A 22,486-nucleotide genomic window follows, 5' to 3' on the forward strand; every position below is an offset into this window, starting at 1 on the left:
CTGGGCCAGTGTACGCCAGGGATGTGCGGTGAGCTAAATGGCTCAGGAGGCACTGTCTAGCACCAGAGCCAGAATTACACACAATATATGAGCCAAATGGTGCATGTGGGCATTATACACAGGTGCAGAAGTATAAACTCCTTGAAATTTGCTGAGTTTTGATCAGAGATGTGCGGATAAGATTGGCAGGTGAGGCACTGCCTCACCTGCCATAGACTTTTTACTCCAGAGTTTTGGTTATAAAAATTATTAAAATAATGCAATGAAGATATTTCTAACATATTGTTTGTATATTTCGTATACTTTATACTATAAAAACTCTGGCACAAACGTAAGTGTAACAGGAAAGGCTCTGCCTCACCCCACCGCATGTCACTGGTGTACGCTTTTGTGGATAAATGGAAGGGGTTATAGGGGCAGGTGTGGGAGCTGAATCTTTATGCATCAGGTCCTTCGCAGACTCTCTCAAATACTGTGTCTCCTTCTCAGTATAGGATAGTTTATTAGAAATATTAGTAATCATCTTCCTAATGGAGTCCAACCAAGGAGGTTCGGACCCAGTAGCCTGAGCATGTGTACTGTCCTGAGTACACTGTATTGATCCCCATGGGGAGAAAAACATTCTGCTGTGCAGGAAACATCTTGGACATTGTAATGTGAGATATACACACACACACGCACAGGAGAATACATACCTCCCAAGTTTGCCCTTGCAGTAAGAGGGACACACGCGCGGCTTCGCCGCGCGCGCTCCCGAGAAGGGGACGTGGCCTACGAAAAGGGGCGTGGCTTCACGGGAGGACCGCAATCGCGAGCCACGCCCCCATTTTCGTAACTGAGGTGGCATGCCCAGCGCTCTGTGAGCCGCTGGCATGCCCCCTCTCCCTCTGTCTCCAGTGAATAGATGCTGTGCGCATGCGCACAGCATCTATTCACCGCTGCTCTGCTAAGCAGGGCAGCGAGAGACAGAGACTCCCAACTGCCCCCCCACCGCGGGACACTGCGGCCCGCGGGTGGGACAGCGGGACAGTCCCCAAAAAACGGGACTGTCCCGCGAAAATCGGGACAGTTGGGAGGTATGAGAATATGCAGTAACACAATTCCACGCAGAACCTTTTAGAGTGACACAGAGGAATGAGGAAAACCAGCCACACAGCACCCCTTTAGCTAACAAATAAACAGCCAGGCACAGACTAAATACCCTTAATAATCTTCTCTCCTCCCCTTCTATAACCCCCTGGTACCACTGAGGTAGTCTGGAGTTGATGTGGAGGGGCAGCACTTCCCTGCCAACATTTTCTGTGTGAGCTGCAGAGAGAAAATGGCGCTGGTGAGCTGCTGGATCCGCTCATAGTGAAGGCCCTGCCCCCTTAATGGCGCGCGTTCTTCCCGCATTTTATACTGGCCTGAGGTACTTTTTTGCTTACAAGATGGTTAGAACCCCTGTAAGGCTGCATTGCCAGTGTTCTGGGTATCTGGTGACTGTCAGCTCACCCCTCAGCGCGATCACACTGCAGTGTGTACTGAAAGTCTGGAGCCGCGGCCTTGCAGCGCTGCCCCCCACCCATGTGCCGCCATTTGCACTGGTGACCCACTTGCCGGAACACTAGCATTATACTCACCACTCTTCTTACTTCTGGCTCTGTTAGGGGTAGCGCGTGCTGCGGGTTTGTACGCTCGCCGTGGTGGGGCTTGCGAATAAGACTCTCAGGAGCTTAGTGTCCTGTCAGCAGAGTAACGGGACCATTAACTCTTTAGGAAGTTGGCCTGTTCTCCCACCTAAGTCCCACGAAGCAGACAGGCTGCTGCCAAACAGCACTGTCTGAAAATAACAAACAGAAAAAATAAATGTAGAAAACTCTTCAGTAGCTCTCCTAAGCGTGACCGGCTCCTTAGGGCACATTTTCAAAACTGAGTCTGGTAGGAGGGGCATAGAGAGAGGAGCCAGTGCACACTGTTGATTTCTTAAAGTGCCCAAGGGCTCCTAGTGGACCCGTCTATACCCCATGGTACTAATGTGGACACCACTATCCTCTAGGACGTAAGAGAAATATAAGTATGCAAAATGAATGTCTGTCATTTGTAACAAATCACTTGCATGGTTATACTCTTCACCACATATAGTGGCTGTGCCTTTCTCTTTTGTCAGTTGCTTAATGCTAATGCTGCTGCAAATCCCTTACCTGATGTACATCTGTGCTTGTGCATGCATAAGGTGAGATGCACACTTTCAGCTTTTGCAGACGCTGCAATACTACTTGGTGCGTCATGATCGGTCGCACCATCAAAACTTGCACCAACCCTGTGATTGGTATGACACCTACAGTATGTGAGCAATTAAGTGTCTGTATACACAAATACTTCAGCGACACACCTGCGACCAGAGGTGTAGCTAGGTGCTATGGTGCCCGGAGCAAAAGTATGTTTCGGCGCCCCCTCCCCTGTACTGAATTCGGTGCATGTTACATTTGAAAAGAAAAAATATTTAAAAATACTAAATCGGTGACAGGGCCAGTTCTAGACCTTGGGGAGCTCAGGGTAAAAGTTATCTTTGGACGCCCCCATGTTTAAAATAGGGACAGTGCGCAACAAAGGCGCGCAACAAAAATATAGGGGCATGGCTTCATGAGGAAGGGGTGTGGCCACAGAATAGTACAAACTCACATTACACTGCACAGAATTATCTGTTATTCATATTACACCACACAGTATTGTCTGTTATTCACATTACACCACACAGTAGTACCCCTTATACACTTTACGCCACAGTGGAGCAGCTTATACGCTTTATGCCACACAGTACAACAATACTTGTTACTCTGCAGCTACTAATGCAAAGAGAGGTGATGTAGCAGCAGCTGGGGCAGAGAGAGGTGCTGCAGCATCAATTTAGAGAGAGGTGCTCTTGCAGCCGGGGCAGAGAGGGGTGCTACGACAGCCAGGTCAGAGAGAGGTGCTGCAGCAGATGGGCTACAAAGAGGTGCTGCAGCAGCTGGGGCAGAAAGAGGTGCTGCTGCAGCAGTTGGGACAGAGATGGGGAGATTCAATTGTTTGAAAAGTCAGTTGGGTGTCTGTTTTTTCTTATCTAACAGATAGGAAAAAACAGACACCCAACCGACTTTTCAAACATTTGAATTTCCCCCAGAGAGTTGCCGGGGCAGAAAGAGGTGATGCAGCAGCAGGGGCAGAGAGTGGTGTAGCAGGATAGAAGTAACCCTGCTTCACAGCTACAAGCAGCCAGTGAGACACATAAAGAGGGCGGGCAGAGCTGCGGCATGTGCCGGCTGTCAGTGTCTCCTGCCCTGTTCCCTACCTACACTCCGAGTCCAAGTCAGTGTGTGCCCCCTCTGCTTCTCCTCCTCCTACTCTGCGGCTGCCTGTACAACGGCCAGTGGTTTAGCAGGTAGAGGGAGCGGGCAGGCAGCAGCGTGCCCTCTCACTTTTCCGGAGCTCGCGCTCCACTGGAGCCACCCTCGCTACACCCCTGCCTGAGACACTTTCATTACACAGCCAAATAACAACCACCTCCCTGCATCTGAATAGCCACTTCCCAGTCACTGCCCAGGAACGCTCAATGCAGTTTCAATTTTCAATAAAACTTTCAAATTAAATTCCCAATGCAGTGAAATGAATACCTTTATAAAGGATGGCCTTGTATAGATAGAAGGCCAAACAATAAATTGAAATGTAAAACAGCAGGATATTCCTGTATGTATTTAATTATACAGTAGGTAGAGTCAGAGTCTAGCGAGGGTGGCTCCAGTGGAGCGTGAGCTCCGGGTGCCAAAAAAGTTAGAGGGCTGCGCACTGCCGCCCACCACCCCCTTCCCTCGGGCCACTGTACTGGCAGCCGCAGAGCTGGAAGAGGAGAAACAGAGGGGACGCACACTGCCTCAGACTCAGAGACTAAGTAGGGAACTCGGCAGGCCAGGAGACACTGACAGCTGGCCAGAGCCGGCCCTAACCAATATGATGCTCTAGGCAAGATTTTGTCTGTTGCCCCCTAGCACCACCACAAGTTCTGCAGGAGATGCCTGGCATGAGCAGCTGGCAGCTCTGCTAACGACGGGCGCTTTTCGTTTATGAAAATGCATCTAATTTGCATTACTATGTGGCTAGGATGCACAAGCAGCTTCTACTGATTAAAATGATATGCAGCATGTCTATATTCTGTGTGCGACTGCGGCTGTATACACTGTAATGTAGCATTTCATATACAGATACAGCCGCAGTCATACACAGAATATAGGCATGCTGCATATCATTTTAATCAGCAGAAGCTGCTGGTGCCCCTAAGCATACCAAATGCCCTAGGCATTTGCCTAGTTTGCCTATGCCTAAGGCCGGCTCTGCTGCCACTGCAGGCCCCGGAGAATTGATATTCTCCCTTATTATATTTTCCTGCCTAACATTCTGGGCTCCTGATATGGGAGAGGCTAATATACTGCCTCTCTCCTGGAGCCCTGCTGGATAAATAATGATGCCCCCTGCAGCCGTGCTCCCCCCTTCCCCCAGCTCCTGAAGCTGTGGGAGGAGGGCTAACGGCCGCCATGTTATTTGACATGGCGACGGGGGCGGGGCTTTTAGCAGCAGGGGCCGATGCACCTAACCCGCTGCTTGCTATTAATGGAGGCCGGGGTGTGTGCTCGTGGTGCTGGCCGTCATGCCTGACAGCCAGGTCCGCAGCACAGAGGGAGAGAGAGGCGGGTGAGCGCTCACCGCTGCCTCTGGCCGAGCAGCGCGGGCGCTGGGGACTGCCCGCCTGGCTCCCCTCACAACGTAATGCCATGCTCCTCTCAGCGCCGGAGAGGCAGCGGCTGCAGTGAGAGGCTTAGATGCCTCAACCAGCCAGCCGGGAGGGGGCGCACTGCGGCGGGGGCGAGGTATACCAAGTAAATAGAAGCTAACAGAGTTACCTCAGTACAGGACAAGAAAATTAACAGCCTTGACTAAATTAAACACTTATGAAATTAACTAAATAAAAAACAGCTACACCACAATAATAACTAATTTAAAGATGAATAACAAAAACCTAAGCTATAATAACAACCTAAGCTATAATAACAACCTAAATAATATTGATAACCCTGCAGAGTGATACCAGTTACATTACCAGTGCTGGGATCACAAAAATGGCAAGAGGAATCAGATTACCTCAGCCCTCACTTAAATAAACTAATATAACCCGCCTACCTAAACCCTTCTCATTGGATAACTTATTTGATTGACAAACTTCAATGACCTATCAACTAATATCAACACAAAAACCAGATCTATCTAGCTTAGTTACATAAACAAACAGGGTGCTTATATTCACTCTATCCTATGCAGTCTTTCGTTCCTTTTTTACCTCACCGCACGTCCCTGAATAATTAGTGATTCAATTGAAGATCCCCTATCAGGAAGAGGTAACCTCTCTCAGTATAATTGGGTTATTTGCATGGTTATTCAATCACAGTCTGACAACTTCAAGGAGTAGCAGAAGCACACAACTTTGTACTGTAGGTGACTTGGAATTACATGAATTTATCTGCTTGTGGATATCTTGCTGTAATCAATCCTCCATATGATTTATTCTTCTTGCTAATGAAACACAATTTATTATATGTGCATTAATGTGTAATTCTAAACAAATTAAGTATAACATGATAATAAATAGTGTTGATTTTAAGGAACAAGACACAAAAAAATGTTTTATTATATTACTACACATAAAGTAGTTATAGGCAATATTCACTTGGTACCTCCAGTAAGGGCTATGATGTGCCTTTGGATGCCCTCCAGCTTCTATGTGGCATCTAATCAATCACTAGCTAGAACACCGGTATCTTGCAGAATGAAGATTGTGCATTTATATAGTAATTCAAAAGAAGATGGCATCAAAGCAGATGCAGACAGAATTTGGACAACAAGAGGATCAAGTGGTCTATAGTTGTCACTAACCAGACACATGCTGTGTGGATGTACAATTTCAATTTTAGGTAAACATTTAAAAATAACTTTAGAGGCGACCAAAGCAAATAAAGAATAGCAACTGTTAATAAAGCCTATTACCCATACAACAGTAACAGTTTATTATTATTATTATTATTATTAATAATAATAATAATAACAAGACAGGATTTATTTTTAGACTTTATTTTTTGTGCTGCAAAATAAAACTAGCTGCGGCTACTTGACTCGTGTTCTATTAATTGGCTGCTGCAATTAATAGAACACCAAGAGATGGCCCTGCTTTCCAGTAGACTGATCTACTAACCTGATCTAGCAATAGAAAGAAGTAGTATTTTATAGTAAATTTGGTTAAAAAAAAACAACAACAAAAAAAACAGGTAACCAAAGTAGGGACTGACAGAGCGGAGCAGCAGAAGATAAACATTTTGCAAGGAAGATCAGTCTGGCAGATGAATTAAAAATAGACAGTAGGGATGAAAGTCTGGGGAAGACCAGTGGAGACTACTGCAGGAAATAGTAATGGGCGTATTTAGATGTTTCTCTTAAATGTACAGTATGTAACAAGATTCATAAAAACAGATTGCATATTGAGAACCAAGACATTCAGAGTCAAGGATGACAACCAGGCAGCAAGCTCTTGAGGGGTAGGGTTGATTATCGTGTCATCAACACTGATAGAGATAGATACTACTATTATTAATTTTGTTTTGAAAATAATGAGTTTGAGGAGGCTAGATGACAGCCGAGATGAAATGGAAGAAAGACAATCAGTAACGTGGGCCAACACAGATGGTGGGCATGGGTTGGGTTCGTGTGACTGGCAGTCGGAAGACCGCCGGTCACCATACCGACGCCGGGATCCCGGCTTTTCGATGGCCGGCGGGGGGGGGGTGTGTGCAACGAAGCGCCTTGTAAGCTCGCTGCGCTCACCATGCAGCGGGCTCGGTGGCTCATTGCGCCTGCCACAGGTTCTATTCCCACTCTATGGGTGTCGTAGACACCCACGAGTGGGAATAGTCCCTGTTGGTCGGCATGCTGACTGGTGGGCTATTCAGCGTTCGGGATCCTGGCTTCGGTGTTGTGACCGACGGTCACATAACTGCATCCCGTGGGAAGAGGTAATAGCAGAAAAGTGGTAACTCTTCGGGCACTCCCTTCAAAAAATTGTAGAAAGAACTGATCTTTAAAGTAGAATCCATCTGTTAATTCCTAGCAGTAATAATATCCAATAGAGCATGAAATTAAAAAATAAATAAATGCTGTAATACAGCTAAATTGGTCTCTGTGTATAGATTCCAACCAAGGTCAGAATTTTTTTTTTTTTAAATAAGTAAGGTGAGAAACTGCTTCAACGGGTTAATCTTTCCTATTTATTGTGCTTACTTGAAAACCCTTTAGGAAGATGAAAGAGGATACACAATAGTGTAATACTCTCCTGGTAGGAAATTGAATTATAAAACATAAAATCAATGTAATGAATATAAGCAAAGATAAAAAAAATGTGTTCTTGTACCGAAATATACAGCAGATGGGCATTATATATTATGTATAGTGATTTCCGAAATTCCTTCCAGGTACAAATACAATGATTCTTCCGATGTGTCGGTTCACAAGTAAGGTTCTTTAAGATGAAGAGTGACCTGGTAGCAACACACAGTCAAATCCAATGTATTTGAAATTGTTCCTGCATGTCTTTATTCATGCATGATGGTGTGGTGACATCTGGGGCCTCTTATACCATAATAACGGAACACTTCTAGTTTTCAGCATTGGAATCAGAAGTACTTTAAATACACATCACATATACAGTATAGAATAATGAGGCAGATGTATGAAAAACTTTCTAACGAACGTTATATGCCTGCTGTCGTATCACCACAATATCATGGTGATACACCCTGTACCTCTGCCACATTGGGCCAGATGTGTGAAAGTGCGCTGTGGTTCCCGCTGACCACAGCGCACCTTAAGGCAGCATTTAGCGCTGCATCCATATGTATGACCGGCGTGTTAGCGCTGTATGCCCTGGCCGCCGTGCGCCCCCGCCACTTACCACTTCTCCGCAGTACTGGATGGGAGACGAAGAGCAGAGGCAATGTATGATTGCCTCTGCTGTCACTTTTCGTCTCTTGTGGATGCCGGGCATAACGCCTCCCCCAGGCAGGCGATGAGTGCCAAATGTGCACTCGCTGAGTGTTTTTTTTCTTTTTTCCAACAAACTTTACTGTTCGTGGCCAGTAATCTGCTGGTCCACAAACATCACCGCGCATGCGCCGGGGGCCTCCTGTGGCGCAGACAGGAAGCAGGAGAGAAGTGCGCATGCGCACAGACTGCGGCGCTGAACCCGGCCGAGCCGATGTGGGAGGTGCGCTACCGCGGGACAGGTAGGATAACGCCCTCCCACATCGGCGGGGGCCTTAATCATACATTGTGACGGCGGCTGCGGGCGTATCACCATGATAATGTGGTGATACGCCCCTGGACACATAACATCCATTAGGACGTTTTTTCATACATCACCCCCAATGTACTATACAGGCCCCACGCCGATGTGGGAGGGCGCTATGTCATCTTCCCGGGATATGCGTCCTCCCACATCGGCCACACTGATATCACTGCTAGCTGTACTAGCGTGCATGCGCCGTCACCTCAGCTCCCAGTGAGCCCTGCGGTGTGAGCCGGCGCATGCGCGGTTAGGCTGTGAGGACGCCGCACGGTGTCGGACATTGAGCAGACATGGGGGTGATGACAGAGGCTGCTGGGGAGACGTGTGTGGCGATGCACAATAAAGTTTTTTGGAGGACAGAAAAAAAAAGAAACAATAACGCCAGCTGGGAGGAGGTGAAGAAAGCAAGGAGGCATAACGTATCGAATGACGCAGTGTCCCCGATGATACATGAGGTACAACAGCGACTCCCTATAGACGGCAGTGCATCCCTACACATGCAGACTACATAATCGGTAATACAATTGCTGCTATGTGCGCCCCATAAGCAATCGTTAAACCACCAGTCATACATTCAGGGGAAGCAGTAACAACGGGAAATAACGTGCGCTATGTGCTAAATGCACATAGCGCATGTTCTTACATCTGCCCCACTCTCACAAGATTGATCCATAGGTATAGTACAAGGACAAATAATACAAAGATATCCTGAAAGTAGAAAGCGCTGGCATCATCAGTGTTTGTGGACAGATGATAATCGATTGCCCCACTTCCAGTGGCGGTAACTTCCGGTTTTGTAGTGCTTCACTTTAGGGGCGTACCTAGAGAGGAGAAGGCCCGTGTGCAGGCTTCATCAGGGCCCTCTCCTCTCTAGCCGGCAGCAGCTCTGTGACTCTGGGCAGTATGGTCCCAGAGCCTAGAGCTGTCCCAGAGTCTAGAGTGCATGCGCAAATCACCGGTAAAATAGTGCAGCGCCCATTTTCCCAGTGATTTTCCTACTGCGTATGCGCAAATTACCAGGAAAATGGCGTCATGCCATTTTCCCAGTGATTTCTGCAGCGCTGCTGCTGCGCCGTGGGAGGGTAAGTATTTAAATTAATGCTAAATTAAGGCTAGTCATCATTCCTGTAATGCAGGAGATATCACTAAAATCTCCTGGCTACAGTTCTCCCTTCAATATTTTCCACAGCTCCTATACTGTAATTCTGTAATTCATCAAGCTCTGAAAAAGCATTTTTGCAGAACTTGGTGGTATTACTGTATGCAGTGGCAAACGCAGGACTTCTAGAGGGGGTTTTCCAAATGTAATCCACAGTCTACCACTCTGCAGAATATTGAATACAGTATTAATATGTAACACTATAGACGGTCTATAGTATAGACTGTATCAAACATTTAATTAATATAAATAAGATAAGTGGTCACGAAAAATGTTGGACATACCATAATAAATAAATACGCAAACACAATGGAACCAGTACTACACTTTCTAAGCACACATTCTTCCACCTCATGGTAAGGCTCCTGTCTCTTCTTCCTGGTAGCTACTCTCTGGTCCAGTGCACTGATTGAGTGCTCAGTGCCACACACAGCAAACTTGATAGAAGAAGTTGCTACCACTGGGCATGTGTAGCAGCTCTGCTCTGTCTCTTAACTTGCATGATGTGGCAGCAGCTCTAGTAATCGTATTATATACTATTGCTATTGTAAAAATTTGAGCCAATTACCAAGAGAAGGGGCGTTTCCGGGCCACCGGAAACCCCCCCTGCATTTGCCTATGGTATGCCATCATTACAGTATCACCATTATAGTATACACTTTAGCACTCACCAGTGCTAAAATGTATAGAGCAAGCACACCTGATTAGCGACACACAAGCTCATATGAACATCTGCTGGTTCTACATAGCGTATGGAGCACCTACACACCAGACACCCACTGCTGCGACTACTGCTGCAGTGACCCCCCCACTCCCTGCTACCCTCTTCAGTACGGAAAAGCGGTTACCTCCTTCCCGGCTTCAACCGTTAACAGCACTAAGCCGCCAAGGACCGTGATCGGGACGCAGAGTGAGATCACATATGCAAAAATCATATATAAGAAGCTGACCTCTGACAATACTAATGTCATATTCTTTTCCTATTGGACATCTTTCTAGGGATATCGATGGTGTTCCGTAGATATGTTAGATTCTTTGTGACAAGGGGTTGCAGATGAAAGTTTGTGAAAGAGGATAGGTTAGTAGTAAAACTACTAGTGTCAGCAATCACAGGTCTGCCCAGGGGATTCGTAGAACATTTATGTAGTTTGGTTAAGAGGTAGTGTATATTACTGGTGTAAAGGTCTTATTTATTAAAAAGGTACAGACAGGGCCACGCTAGTCGTGGCTCTGTCTGTAAATGGGGGCGCCCGGGCACGCCTAATGCCGAGAGCATCTCCGTCCCTGTAAGCACGAGCCCGTGATGGAGACGTGCCCCATTCACTAGTATGGGAGAGCGTTTCCGTCCAGGGCACGCGCGCGTCCATAACAGAGAGACTGACGGAGACGTGCCCCATTCTAGTGAATGGGAGAGCGTCTCTGTGCACTCCCAGTGGGGCTAGGTGGACGTACCGCCTAGTCATGCCGGAAGTGCACGCCTGCGATGGAGCAGCCTCAGCTTGAGTGATGGTACCATTTTCAAAGAACTTGGTTTTACCAATGGTTTTACCTTATTATGTTTAATCTAATGACTAGGATAAATGTTTAATTCTTGATGTGTCCTTGTCTTTCAGTGGTCTTTGGATTTTCTTTTCACAGTCCACCTTGACCATCAAAACAATGCCCCCTATCTTATCTGTTGGTTTTATGACCAGGTTCTGATCCTTCCTGCAGTTCCTCAAGGCCTCCTTCTCTTGAAGTATCATCCCCAAACAGATGATATGGAATTACAAAAGAGCAGATAAATTTGCCAAGAGACATGCATAGATTGTAAAAAGTAGGGGAGCCTAGGATTAAGTCTTATGATACTACAACTGATAGAGTAAGCGAAGAGGAAGTGGATCCAGATAAAGAAACACTGAAAGAGCAAAATGATAAGTAGATTGAGAACCAGGATAGGACTGTGTCCCAAACACCTAGGGATTATAGGGGGTAATTCCAAGTTGATCGCAGCAGGATTTTTGTTAGCAATTGGGCAAAACCATGTGCACTGCAGGGGAGGCAGATATAACATGTGCAGAGAGAGTTAGATTTGGGTGGGGTGTGTTCAATCTGCAATCTAATTTGCAGTGTAAAAATAAAGCAGCCAGTATTTACCCTGCACAGAAATAAAATAACCCACCCAAATCTAACTCTTTCTGCACATGTTATATCTGCCTCCCCTGCAGTGCACATGGTTTTGCCCAATTGCTATCAAAAATCCTGCTGCGATCAACTTGGAATTACCCCCATAGTGTTTACTTTGTATGATAAGACAGTTATCAACTTCAGAAATAAAATGTATCTATATCATTAGTAAAACACCCCTGCTACAGACAAAAATGATCTTGTGATTAGAGTTACAACTGTAATGAGGGTTACTGATGGGAGAGATGTGTGCTGAGCGATCTTAACACAGACCGCTCAGCGCACATCTCTCCCCCCGCTCAGCACAGCGCAATGTGCTGAGCGAGGGGACGGACGGACGGGGGGCCGCTCACTTCACACAATGGTGAAGTGAGTGACCCGCTAGATTGAGCCTACATGCATGCTCAATCTAGCACCACCGATAGCGATGTGCGGGGCCGCGCATCGCTATCGCTGGGGGCATACACATGGCAGATCCGTGCTTAAAATCTAAGCAACCTAGTCAGATTGCTTAGCTATTAAACACAGATCTCTCCGTGTGTACCCCCCTTAACAAGTACAAATAATCTATAATAAAAAAGTGGAGCTTAACAAAAAATATTTATAAAAATGTTCTTTGTATGAGGTGTCTCTCACATTATATAGAAGGAACTATTCAGTCCTAATAGCAACTCTAGCCACTAGCAATAGATCTGTCTGTTCCCAGACACAATTAGAGGGGTTCACTACGGCTGGCCGGCGGTCGGGCTCCCGGCGACCAGCATCCCGGCGCCGGGAGCCCGACCGCCGGCTTACCGACAGCTTGGCGAGCGCAAATGAGCCCCTTGCGGGCTCGCTGCGCTCGCCACGCTACGGGCACGGTGGCGCGCTACGCGCGCCACACTATTTTATTCTCCCTCTATGGGGGTCGTGGACCCCCACGAGGGAAAATAAGTGTCGGTATGCCGGCTGTCGGGCTCCCGGCGCCGGTATACTGAGCGCCGGGAGCCCGACCGCCGGCAAACAGAAGACCACCCAATTAGAGTGGATGCTTAGTTCCCCGAATTCCTACTACTGAATGACACACTCTCCGGTACAGCACTGTTCAGTGGATGTAAACGCCACTAAAGGGGGGTACTCACGGAGCGATAATCTAAGCAATCTGACTAGATTGCTTAGATTTTAAGCATGACCGTGTGTACCCCCCACCGCGCATCGCTATCGCTGGTGCTAGATTGGCCTGCCATGCAGGCCAATCTAGCAGGTCGCTCATTTCACCCACTGGGTGAAATGAGCGCCCCCACGCTCTGCACACACCGCGCTGTGCTGAGCGGTGGGAGAGATGTGTGCTGAGTGGTTCGCTCAGCACACATCTCTCCCGCATCGGCCCATGAATACGGGCCTTAAGACCACGGCATGCAGTAAGCAGAGGCGTAACTAGCACGGGGCGAGCAGTTCATGTGCCTTGGGCGCCATGGCAGCCCCATCAGAGGGGGGCGCCACTGGCACCTGCACGGCCCGCTCGTCCCATGCGACAGGGATTACGCCGGCGCTACCCGGGGCACTCTCACTGTCTCCCTGGCCCCGGCTGCTGTGCCTGTCACACTGTACAGGCAGCGGCAGCTAGGAGCCTCCCCCTACTCCCACCCCTGCAGTGTCTCCATATCGCGTGCGTGGCCTCGGAGGTGCTGGTGAGCAGGCCGCAGCGGTTTACTGTCAGGAGAGGAGGGGGGGTGCGGGACAGTGTGAGTGCGTGTGTGTTAATTGTGTGTGTGTGTGACAGTGTGAGTGTGTGTCAATTTGTGCAGTCCAGTGTGTGTGGGGGAGGGGAAAGTATGAGAAAGTGTGTGTAGTCTGAGTGGGTGTGTGTGGGGTTTGGGGGTGGCCAGTCTGTGCGTGTGTAATCTACAGTCTGACTGTGTGTGTGTAAGTAAGGGGGTGGGGCGGCCTGTGTGTGTGTGTTGAATATTGGCTTTACACCTATAGGTATAGCATTAGTACCATTTACCACAGAGGCCTTTTACCGAAGAGGTATATGTATTAAACCATGGGCACTGAGATGCCCTTCTCACTCACCATGCAGCTGGGTGGCTGAGCCGGGCGGGTGGAAAGCCAGCAGCAGGGGCAGCATGCCGGATATCAGCATCCGAGGGTGCGGGCTGCAAGGCGCGTGCGGAGCCCAAAGCCGGAGATCGGCAGTATGTTGACCGGCAACAAGCGTCTTCTGCTTCCGCGTTCAACATGCTGCCGATCTCCGGCTTTGGGCTACGCAGGGTTCGGGGGATGGGTGTCCTCTGCGGTTGTACTGCAGCTCCGTGGGGTGCAGGCTCCGGAGGCTCTCAGCACTGTTGAATATCCAGCTGCCTGAAGTATGTACAGCCCGCACCCTCAGCTGCTAATATCCGGCATGCTTCTTCTGCTGTTGGCTGTCCCCCCGCCCTGCTTGGCCACACAGCTGTACGGTGAGAAGGGCATCTCAGTTCCCGAGGTTTAATACATATGCCTCAGTAAATGGCCTCTGCGGTAAATTATACTAATGCTTACCGTGGCAGTAACAGCGGTGAGGACGGCGCACATCGGGATCCTGCAGCAGGAGAGAAGATCCCCCTTTAGGAGCGCAGCAGACCACACTGAAAAGGGTGCATCCCCAGTGTGGTGCTCTGCATCCTGGGTGGCGCGGAAGATGTGGAGTGTCGGAAGTGGCAGAAGCGCCGCAGGGGCGCCATTACTGATCTTGCCCTGGGCTCCAAAAACCCTAGTTACGCCTCTGTCAGTAAGTGATCATAAAATCAGTAAGTAAATGTTTCCAGGTAATTCTTCCGGGTGTACTACGAGTGGCCGGCACTCAGAATCCCGGCACCCAGCATTCCGGTGCCAGGATCCCGACCGTCGGAATGCCGGCAGCGGGCCAAGCACAAAAAAGCCCCTTCTGGACTCGCTGCGCTCACCACGCTGCAGGCAGGGTAGCACACTATGCGCACCATGCTATTTATTCACCCTCCAGGAGGGAGATTAGGTTTTGTATACTGGCGGTCTGGATCCCGGCGCCGGTATACTGAGCGCCGGGATCCCGACAGCCGGTATATCGAGTGCCTCCCATTCTTCCTGCAGAGGATTTAACAAAGCAAAATTGCATTGTGCAATCCAGAAATCCTGCAGTGCTTTCCTGCTAACATTCTTTGTGCAATCCTGATACCCTAGAGTGCTATACAGTTATACCAATGTCATGCTACCCTAATATTCTGTTAACGTTTTGTGGATTCCTGCATACCTGCTTGGTGCAGATCGGTACTTTATTATCCTGAATTCTATTCTGAGGATCCTGCATACCTGCACCCTCTATATTTGCGGACTCTTGCTACCTGTACCTGTGCAGCAGTACCCTGCTATTGCTGTCTCCTCTAAGTTGTGATAATTAAATTAAGCACCTGTTTCTACTCTGCATGAGATGTAGTATTCGGCCATCTAGCTTCACTAATTCTTCAGTTACCACATATAGTCCAAAGGGCCCAGACCCAAATCTCAATCCTCCTAGTGCTGTAATACAACAGAGCTGTGTAGAAAAGTCATACACAAGGGCTCATGTACATGTAGATGCATGTTAACAAAAGCACAGGTGTAAAATGTGTCCAAAAAACAAAGACAAAATTCTGGGTGTATGATGTGCCAGAAGCATCTGCTAAACCTGGCACATTTGTGCCAGGTTTAGGCCAGGAGGAAAAAGTAGCATATGTACTTGGTTTATGGCAGGAATAATACAAATATAGACATGTGGCGTAACAGTGTTAATGATAAATGCTAATGTAATATTCCCAATTTGTGCACAATTAGTGTCTGATCAATGTTATTATTAAAGCTGAAACTTGTATTTACCATATAAAATGCAATTAATTGCATACACAAACAGAAAATACAAGTACAAATTAAATACATTTTAATACAATCATCCTTTGTATTCCTCTATAAAATCTCAAATGGAGCTATTCTTAGCTGTTGCAGTGTGAAGCCAAATATGAGTGTAGTATGTCAGTGATTTCATATACTATAACAGACACACTGGGGTTTTAGGGGCATATTCATCATGGAGAAATTGTGAAATGAGAATTTGTAGCTTTCAGTTCTCGCCCTTTCATGTCTCATTTTTTTCACTATTCATCATGCCTCTCTAATACAAATATCACTTCTGAAAAACTGCTATTTTTGTGAAGCAGTTTCTTGCAAAAGTACTACTTCTCCCCCTGCAGCTGAGGTGTCCATAAGAACTTCTTCACACTGCGCATGCACATTTAATTTTTTCCCGCTGTCCACACCCTCCCTCCCCCAGCCCTCCCCTCATCCACCCCTCCAACACCTTATTGCTGGGTTTATCTAGGCGCAGAGGTTGCGCTGCAGCCCCTCCCCCAGCCAGCACCTTATTTCCAGGTCAGTCGGGCCGCAGAGGTCGTGGCTTGTGAAGAGATTCGGGGGTTGTTTGGCATCACAGGAGGGGTGAACAGCTTCACTTTCAAACTGATGAATGTCCTAATTTCTACATCCCCATACTATAGTACAGGTAGTGTGGAAATTATGACAAATGAAGTATAATGAATATGCCGCTTATATATTATTAGCAGGAGGGGCACCAGATGCAAATAGCCAATCAGAAGCCGATCAGCATCATTTTCTGTGTGAATATTGTACCAGGGTTTTAGTAACCTCAAGAGGAAAACCTTTTGACAGATGCATATGCATCTGAGTCCTGGATGGGCTCACTTGCAATTACATAAACACGCTCTTACTGAACTTCATCTACGCTTGTTTGCCCCCTCCTATCCCATTTCACCTCTCTAAACTTAACAAGTCATAAGTGCACAATGCAAATGAATCTGCATGTAAGCAGAAGCAAATCATGCATGCCAATATGAAAAAGTGTACATTTCCTCTCTACAGCGGCAGCCCCTAATACTGGCAAATGGATGTGTACAGTACCTATTATGCAATAGGAGGATGAATGTGCCTATTTCTGCAAGTCCTTGTTTAAAAGTTAATGTAATGCTGCAACTGAAAAGCTGTACTGTAAGCATACCTCCCAACATTTGGATGTGCAAAATAGGTACAGAAACGTGGATGTGGCCTTATTTGAAGGAGCGTTGTATCATGGCTAGCCCCATTTATATCACTCTGGGGGTCATGCCCAGCACTCACGGAGGTATTATACTGCCCCAAGCTCTCCCTGGCCCACACTCGCATTGTGAACAGATGCTATATGCATGTGCATGGCATCTATTCGCCCACTGCGAGAGCGCTCTCGTTCTGATCTTTATGTAAATATATGTTTTTCTCTTGGCTATTAACTTGCTAGTAAATACAAATGTTCCTTTAGAATGTAAGCTCTCACGAGCAGGGCCCTCTTCCCTCATGTGCTTATCCTTTTCTTACTTTAATAATCTTCAACTGCACCAAATCCCCCAGTTTTCTGCCACCTGATACTTATTCCAGTGTCATCTGCTGATGTAGCTATGTTTATTTACCCTGTACTTGTCCTATATTGTCTGTAAGTTGCTGTTTTCCGGTTTTGATTATTTGTTTATGTACTCTGTAATTGGGCGCTGCAGAACCCTTGTGGCGCCATATAAATAAAGAATAATAATAATAATAATAAACAGAGTATTATAATATTATGTTAGAATTGTGTTTTGCATATTTATATTTTACACATTTATTTTAGTATTATATAAACCAAATAGTTTGTAATTTTCTTATCTGAGTTTTTACTTTTCTTGTGTATTTCAACAATTCTTAGTTTTTAAGCAATTAACCATTGCAGTGTTATTTAAACAAACCATGTAGACAATCTGCACAGTTGAAAAATATATACGTACTGGAGCTACATACAGTATTTTACCAGCTATCGCTATGTATTTATGGACATATTTTACATCATGATACTATACAAATATCCCAGCTCTTGTAATCATCTTACTAGGTTAATAAACAGACTTTATATAAATCTACTACTTCTGAGATTCTTCTAACATTAAATTGAAGTTGCTGTACATACAGTTCTGCTAAAGAAATGTAATGTCATTGTTATAGCATACAGATGGTAAGGATTTTTGCATAAGCAAAGTATTGACATGTAATAATGACATTAATGAAACAAATAATATTCACATACAACCACAAATTCTCATAGGAAAACCTGACAGCTGTGAGTTAACATGAACATTTTTAGCAGTGCATTAAACCTTACATCTCAAATGGAAATCATAGAGAAATCCAGAACATTGAATGTACTTGCATTAAATTGGTAATTTGAAGCAGAGAAAGATCATTGGAATACATTATATACAGTATTAGATAGGGGCCACTGCGTATTTATAATGGGTGAAGAGTGTGCGGTGCACACGGGCACACGGGGCCCAGGGGGACCCACACCGCACGCCCTGCACCCATTATTTTGAATACTTACACTCCGGAGTCCCGCGGCACAGCACCAGCGCTGCAGAAGTCAGTGGGAAAATGGTGCAGCGCCAATTTCCCGGTATTTTGAGCATGCGCAGTATAAATATTACTGGGGGGGGTTACGCGTATTTTTCAACTTTTGCTGGAGTTACCATCCACGTGGATTACAATTAGGAATAGTAACCTAACCGAAGCGTGGCGAGTGAAGTGAGGGTACACGTTTACACTGATTGTGGCCACAGATGATGAAACGTATATAATTACACCCAAAAAACTTAAAAAAACAACTTGTGTCAAAAAAATTAGTGTCGACCATTTCCATGTCGACCTTTTGTACCTGTCAACCTTTTCTACTGTATACCTTTGCATGTCCACCTTTTGACACTGTCGACCTAATCCATGTCGACCATTTAAGCTTGACCTAATGACTGTCTATCAAATTACTGTAGATCTTCTATACCACACCTGTCTAGCACATAAGTAGTCAAACAAGAAGGAAAACTTTTAATAAAATAGTTTAAAACACCATAATCATCAATTTCACGTTTAAAAACAAACAATGATATAACAGGTAAAATAAGATATTGGGAAAAGAAAGAAAAATGCTAATAAAAAGTATTGTTCCCTACTGTGAATCTCTGTATGCTTTCTCTGACAATTTGTATGTTATGCAATGTTATAGATTGCAATAGATACAGTTGTTGCTAGTCGTATACTGATTAAATGACTTAAATTACTGTATAAAGTTGTACAGTTGTTTAGGTTATTGTGGTTCTGTATTGTGCACATTAACTATTATTGTTGCAATATTGAATTTCAATAGTTGTTAATTTAATATAGTATTTGACTTGCTAGTGAATAATCTCAAAGGACTCCTTGTTCCACTTAGGTTGTAATAATAGCCCAAAACATTTGTGTCACAGAAGAGATCCAATTTGTTGAGTTAACCACTTAACTGACTTTTTTTTTTTTTTTAAACTGCTAAGCAATTGTTTTTTTTTTTTTTACAGTGAATTAAAGAATTGAAGAACGTGTATTTAAACTTATTCAAAATGATTTTAGTTGAAAAAAAGTTTTTTTTAAAAATATTTTTTCAAAAATAGTTTCCCCCACAAACTTCGGAACATCGGTCGGCACCATCGGAACATTGGGAATATCGTGACCATTGCGACTTTCATTTTAACAGCCAGGACAGTCACCAGGTATACAGGGGTGCTTAAGGGGTGAGATCATGTACACTCCCCCAGTGGCTGCTATTGTTTACAGCCACCGGGAGGGGGTTCCTGCCGTGCTGACCGATCAGCAGTCAATGGCAGCACAGCAAACACAGCGGGTGGGTGCGGGAAGGCAAAGGGACCTTCTGGTCCCTCTGAGAGCAGTGTCATTGTTGCCGTAAGGGTACGTTATCACTTTGCCATGTTTATTAATGGGGTTATTGCCAGTAGTGACCCCTACCTCCCCTTATGCGCTTGAAAAGAGGCATCAGTGAGCAGGAAGTTTGGTGCCATTCACGACCCAAGGATGTTCATGGCGTTTCTAAACAAAGTTAGTGGCCTCTCTAGTCACCTCACAAGCTGCACACAGGCTCAGTCATCTACATCAGTCCCTGCCCCATTGGAGCCGACAATGCATATTCCCTACCATATGTACAGTACACATTGTCGCAAGGCAGGAAAAGTCACATCCAGCAATATGGTGAAACAGTGGAGTGTTTATTCCCATCAGCTTAGCAGCCACTGCACAACAGGCATGCAGTCTGGTATTACCGCAGGTCACAAACACCATACAGATAAATCAGACATGGTACCAGGTTTGCCACTCTGGCTCACAGACAGCATACATAAGATCTATGGACCATCCAGGCCCTGGGATCTTAATGCTAACCACCACCCCGGCCTATCGCCTGGCCAGCTTGTCCGGCGTCAGGAGCCCTGTGCTCTGTTTGCAGCAAAGCTTTATTCTAGCTGACAGGTGGGTGGATTGCTTGGCTGTGAATCTCAGCACACTGCAAAACCCGGACTGGCCTGACAACCAGCCAGGTAGACAGGTGGTGAGTATTGCCTCTGACTTGTGGCAATGTGGCCTCCCTTCCAAAACACACATACACACTAGGATTAATTTTTGTCAGTAGCCAATTAACCTACAAGTATATTTTTGATTGTGGCAGGAAACCGGAGTGCCTAGGGTAAACCCATGAAAGCACAGGAAGGAAAATATATAAACTCCCCAGTTAGGGCCATGGTGGGAATCAAATCCAAAACCTCAGTGCTGTGAGGCAGTAATGCTACCCATTACACAAATTTCAATGCAATGACTCTTAAATTATTTATTTATTTTTTAAAAAAGGGTAAAAAAAAAATACATGTTTATAATACTGATGCCATTGTGGCTCCCCAGTATTGTGCAAGTAAGTGAATACATCATTCTATCAGCCAAGCAAAGGAAGCCTTGAAAACCGCAGTTGAAATGAAAGTAGCAGTGCAGCATTGAAGAGCTACAATGGTATCCGTTTAATTAACAAAAACTGTATACTTCATTTATTTAAACATGTTATCAAACAAACAAACAAACACACAGTTCATAGCTACATGAGGGGTTGGAAAAGCTTTGTGATGCAGTTCATACTCCAGCAACCCCCACTCTGCTCTTATACAGTATATACAGTATACAGGGGCATGTGCAGTGAGGCAAGGTGTGCAGCAGATATTTTTTAATACAGAAAAAATAAAAACAATAATTTACTTATAATAAATGTAATCTAAAAAAAAATTAGTGACCGTGTACTTTATCACTCTCCAATGTTTAGTAAATAGTGTTTTGCACTGTGAAAAGCTCTGAAATCGAAGTTACGCAACTACCGGTGATGTCCACAACTCTGTCACAGCTTAGTTCACATGTAGGCTAAAGCTCATTGAGGGCGTGCCAAGCACATGTTGATGGTTTTCCGGTTATTCAGATTTGTACACAAGCTTAATTACATCTGTTTTCAGATGTATCTTTCACATCAAGTATATTTCTGGTGGAAGTGCACCATGATGACAGTGATGACAGCTATGAAAGAAAATGTATTCATTATGGCCACCTAGCCATAGAGATGCGCATTTGGCTCCGTACATACAATGTGGGTGTACTTATGGCAGACTTATATTTAACTCTGCGTAGTCCCCTAAGTGCCTTGAGCCACTGATAACTCCTCTCCGCTGACATATTTTTACCACAGAAACGATAGAGTGAGTTTCTATGTGGTGAACTGAATACTTTGCCGGCTGCCGGGATTCCGGCTGACGGAACACCGACCCTGGAATACCGACACCTGGCAGAATGCCGGCACAAGAATCCCGAAAAAAGTCAGGAGGCCGACACCGGAACCCCGACAGCTGGCATCTCGACAGCTGGCATCCTGACCTTTGTAAGTAAAGCACCTGGATTAGGTTTAGGGCTGGGCTTGTGGGGGGTAACTTAGTGTTAGGCTGCAGGTAGGGGGGGTTAGGGTTAGCACCCAGTTTAGGCTGTGAGGAGGAGGGGGGGTAGGTTTAGGCTCCACCGCAGGGTTAGGCACTAAGGGGGAGGTTAGGGTTAGGCTGTGGAAGGGAGGGTTAGGGGGTAGGGGAGAAAGGAGGGGAGAACAGCCACAACTCACCCCTGTCAGTATTGCAGTCTTCAGGATCCCGGCGTCCAGATTATGACCGCTGGGATCCTAAGCACCAGCAAATCATACTGAATGCCTCTATGCTACTGTCACCAATCCTAATTGTTTATTATCAGGTATTAATTTTTTTCTCATATTGATTTTAATATTTAAAATGGCAGAATATATTCTTTTTTAGAACTGACACATTCTGTTTGATTTATTCTTTACGAATTCTCATTCTCAACCTCATGCCTGACTTCCACAGCATTGCTACTTACTCATGTACGCTATGTTTCTGATGCTGCTGTCAAAGTCAAAAATATTACATAGAGAGACCATATAAACTGCACACATATAAGTCGCCATACTTGCAAATATGCGCAGCGAGCACAGCAATATATGGAAACACACGCATTTGCTTGGACATGGCACTGAGATGGATTCGGCACTTGTTTCATACAGTACATGGTTATAATAATGAACAGCACCAGACATCATGGAGATTTAGAATTGGCTAATGAATTAATGTCATGGATGTGTATCATTCGAACCGAACCAGATAAACACATCATGTTTGGTATTGAAGCAAGCAGAATGAGGTGTGGGTTAGTTTGAGGCCTGTTGTGTTGTTGTGGGACATTGCAGCGGATAGATATGATTATATGTATAAAAGCTAAGATCACATTGTTAGAACAATGGGTGCTCA

This window comes from Pseudophryne corroboree, chromosome 2 (assembly GCF_028390025.1).
Source record: "Pseudophryne corroboree isolate aPseCor3 chromosome 2, aPseCor3.hap2, whole genome shotgun sequence".
NCBI lineage: Eukaryota > Metazoa > Chordata > Amphibia > Anura > Myobatrachidae > Pseudophryne > Pseudophryne corroboree.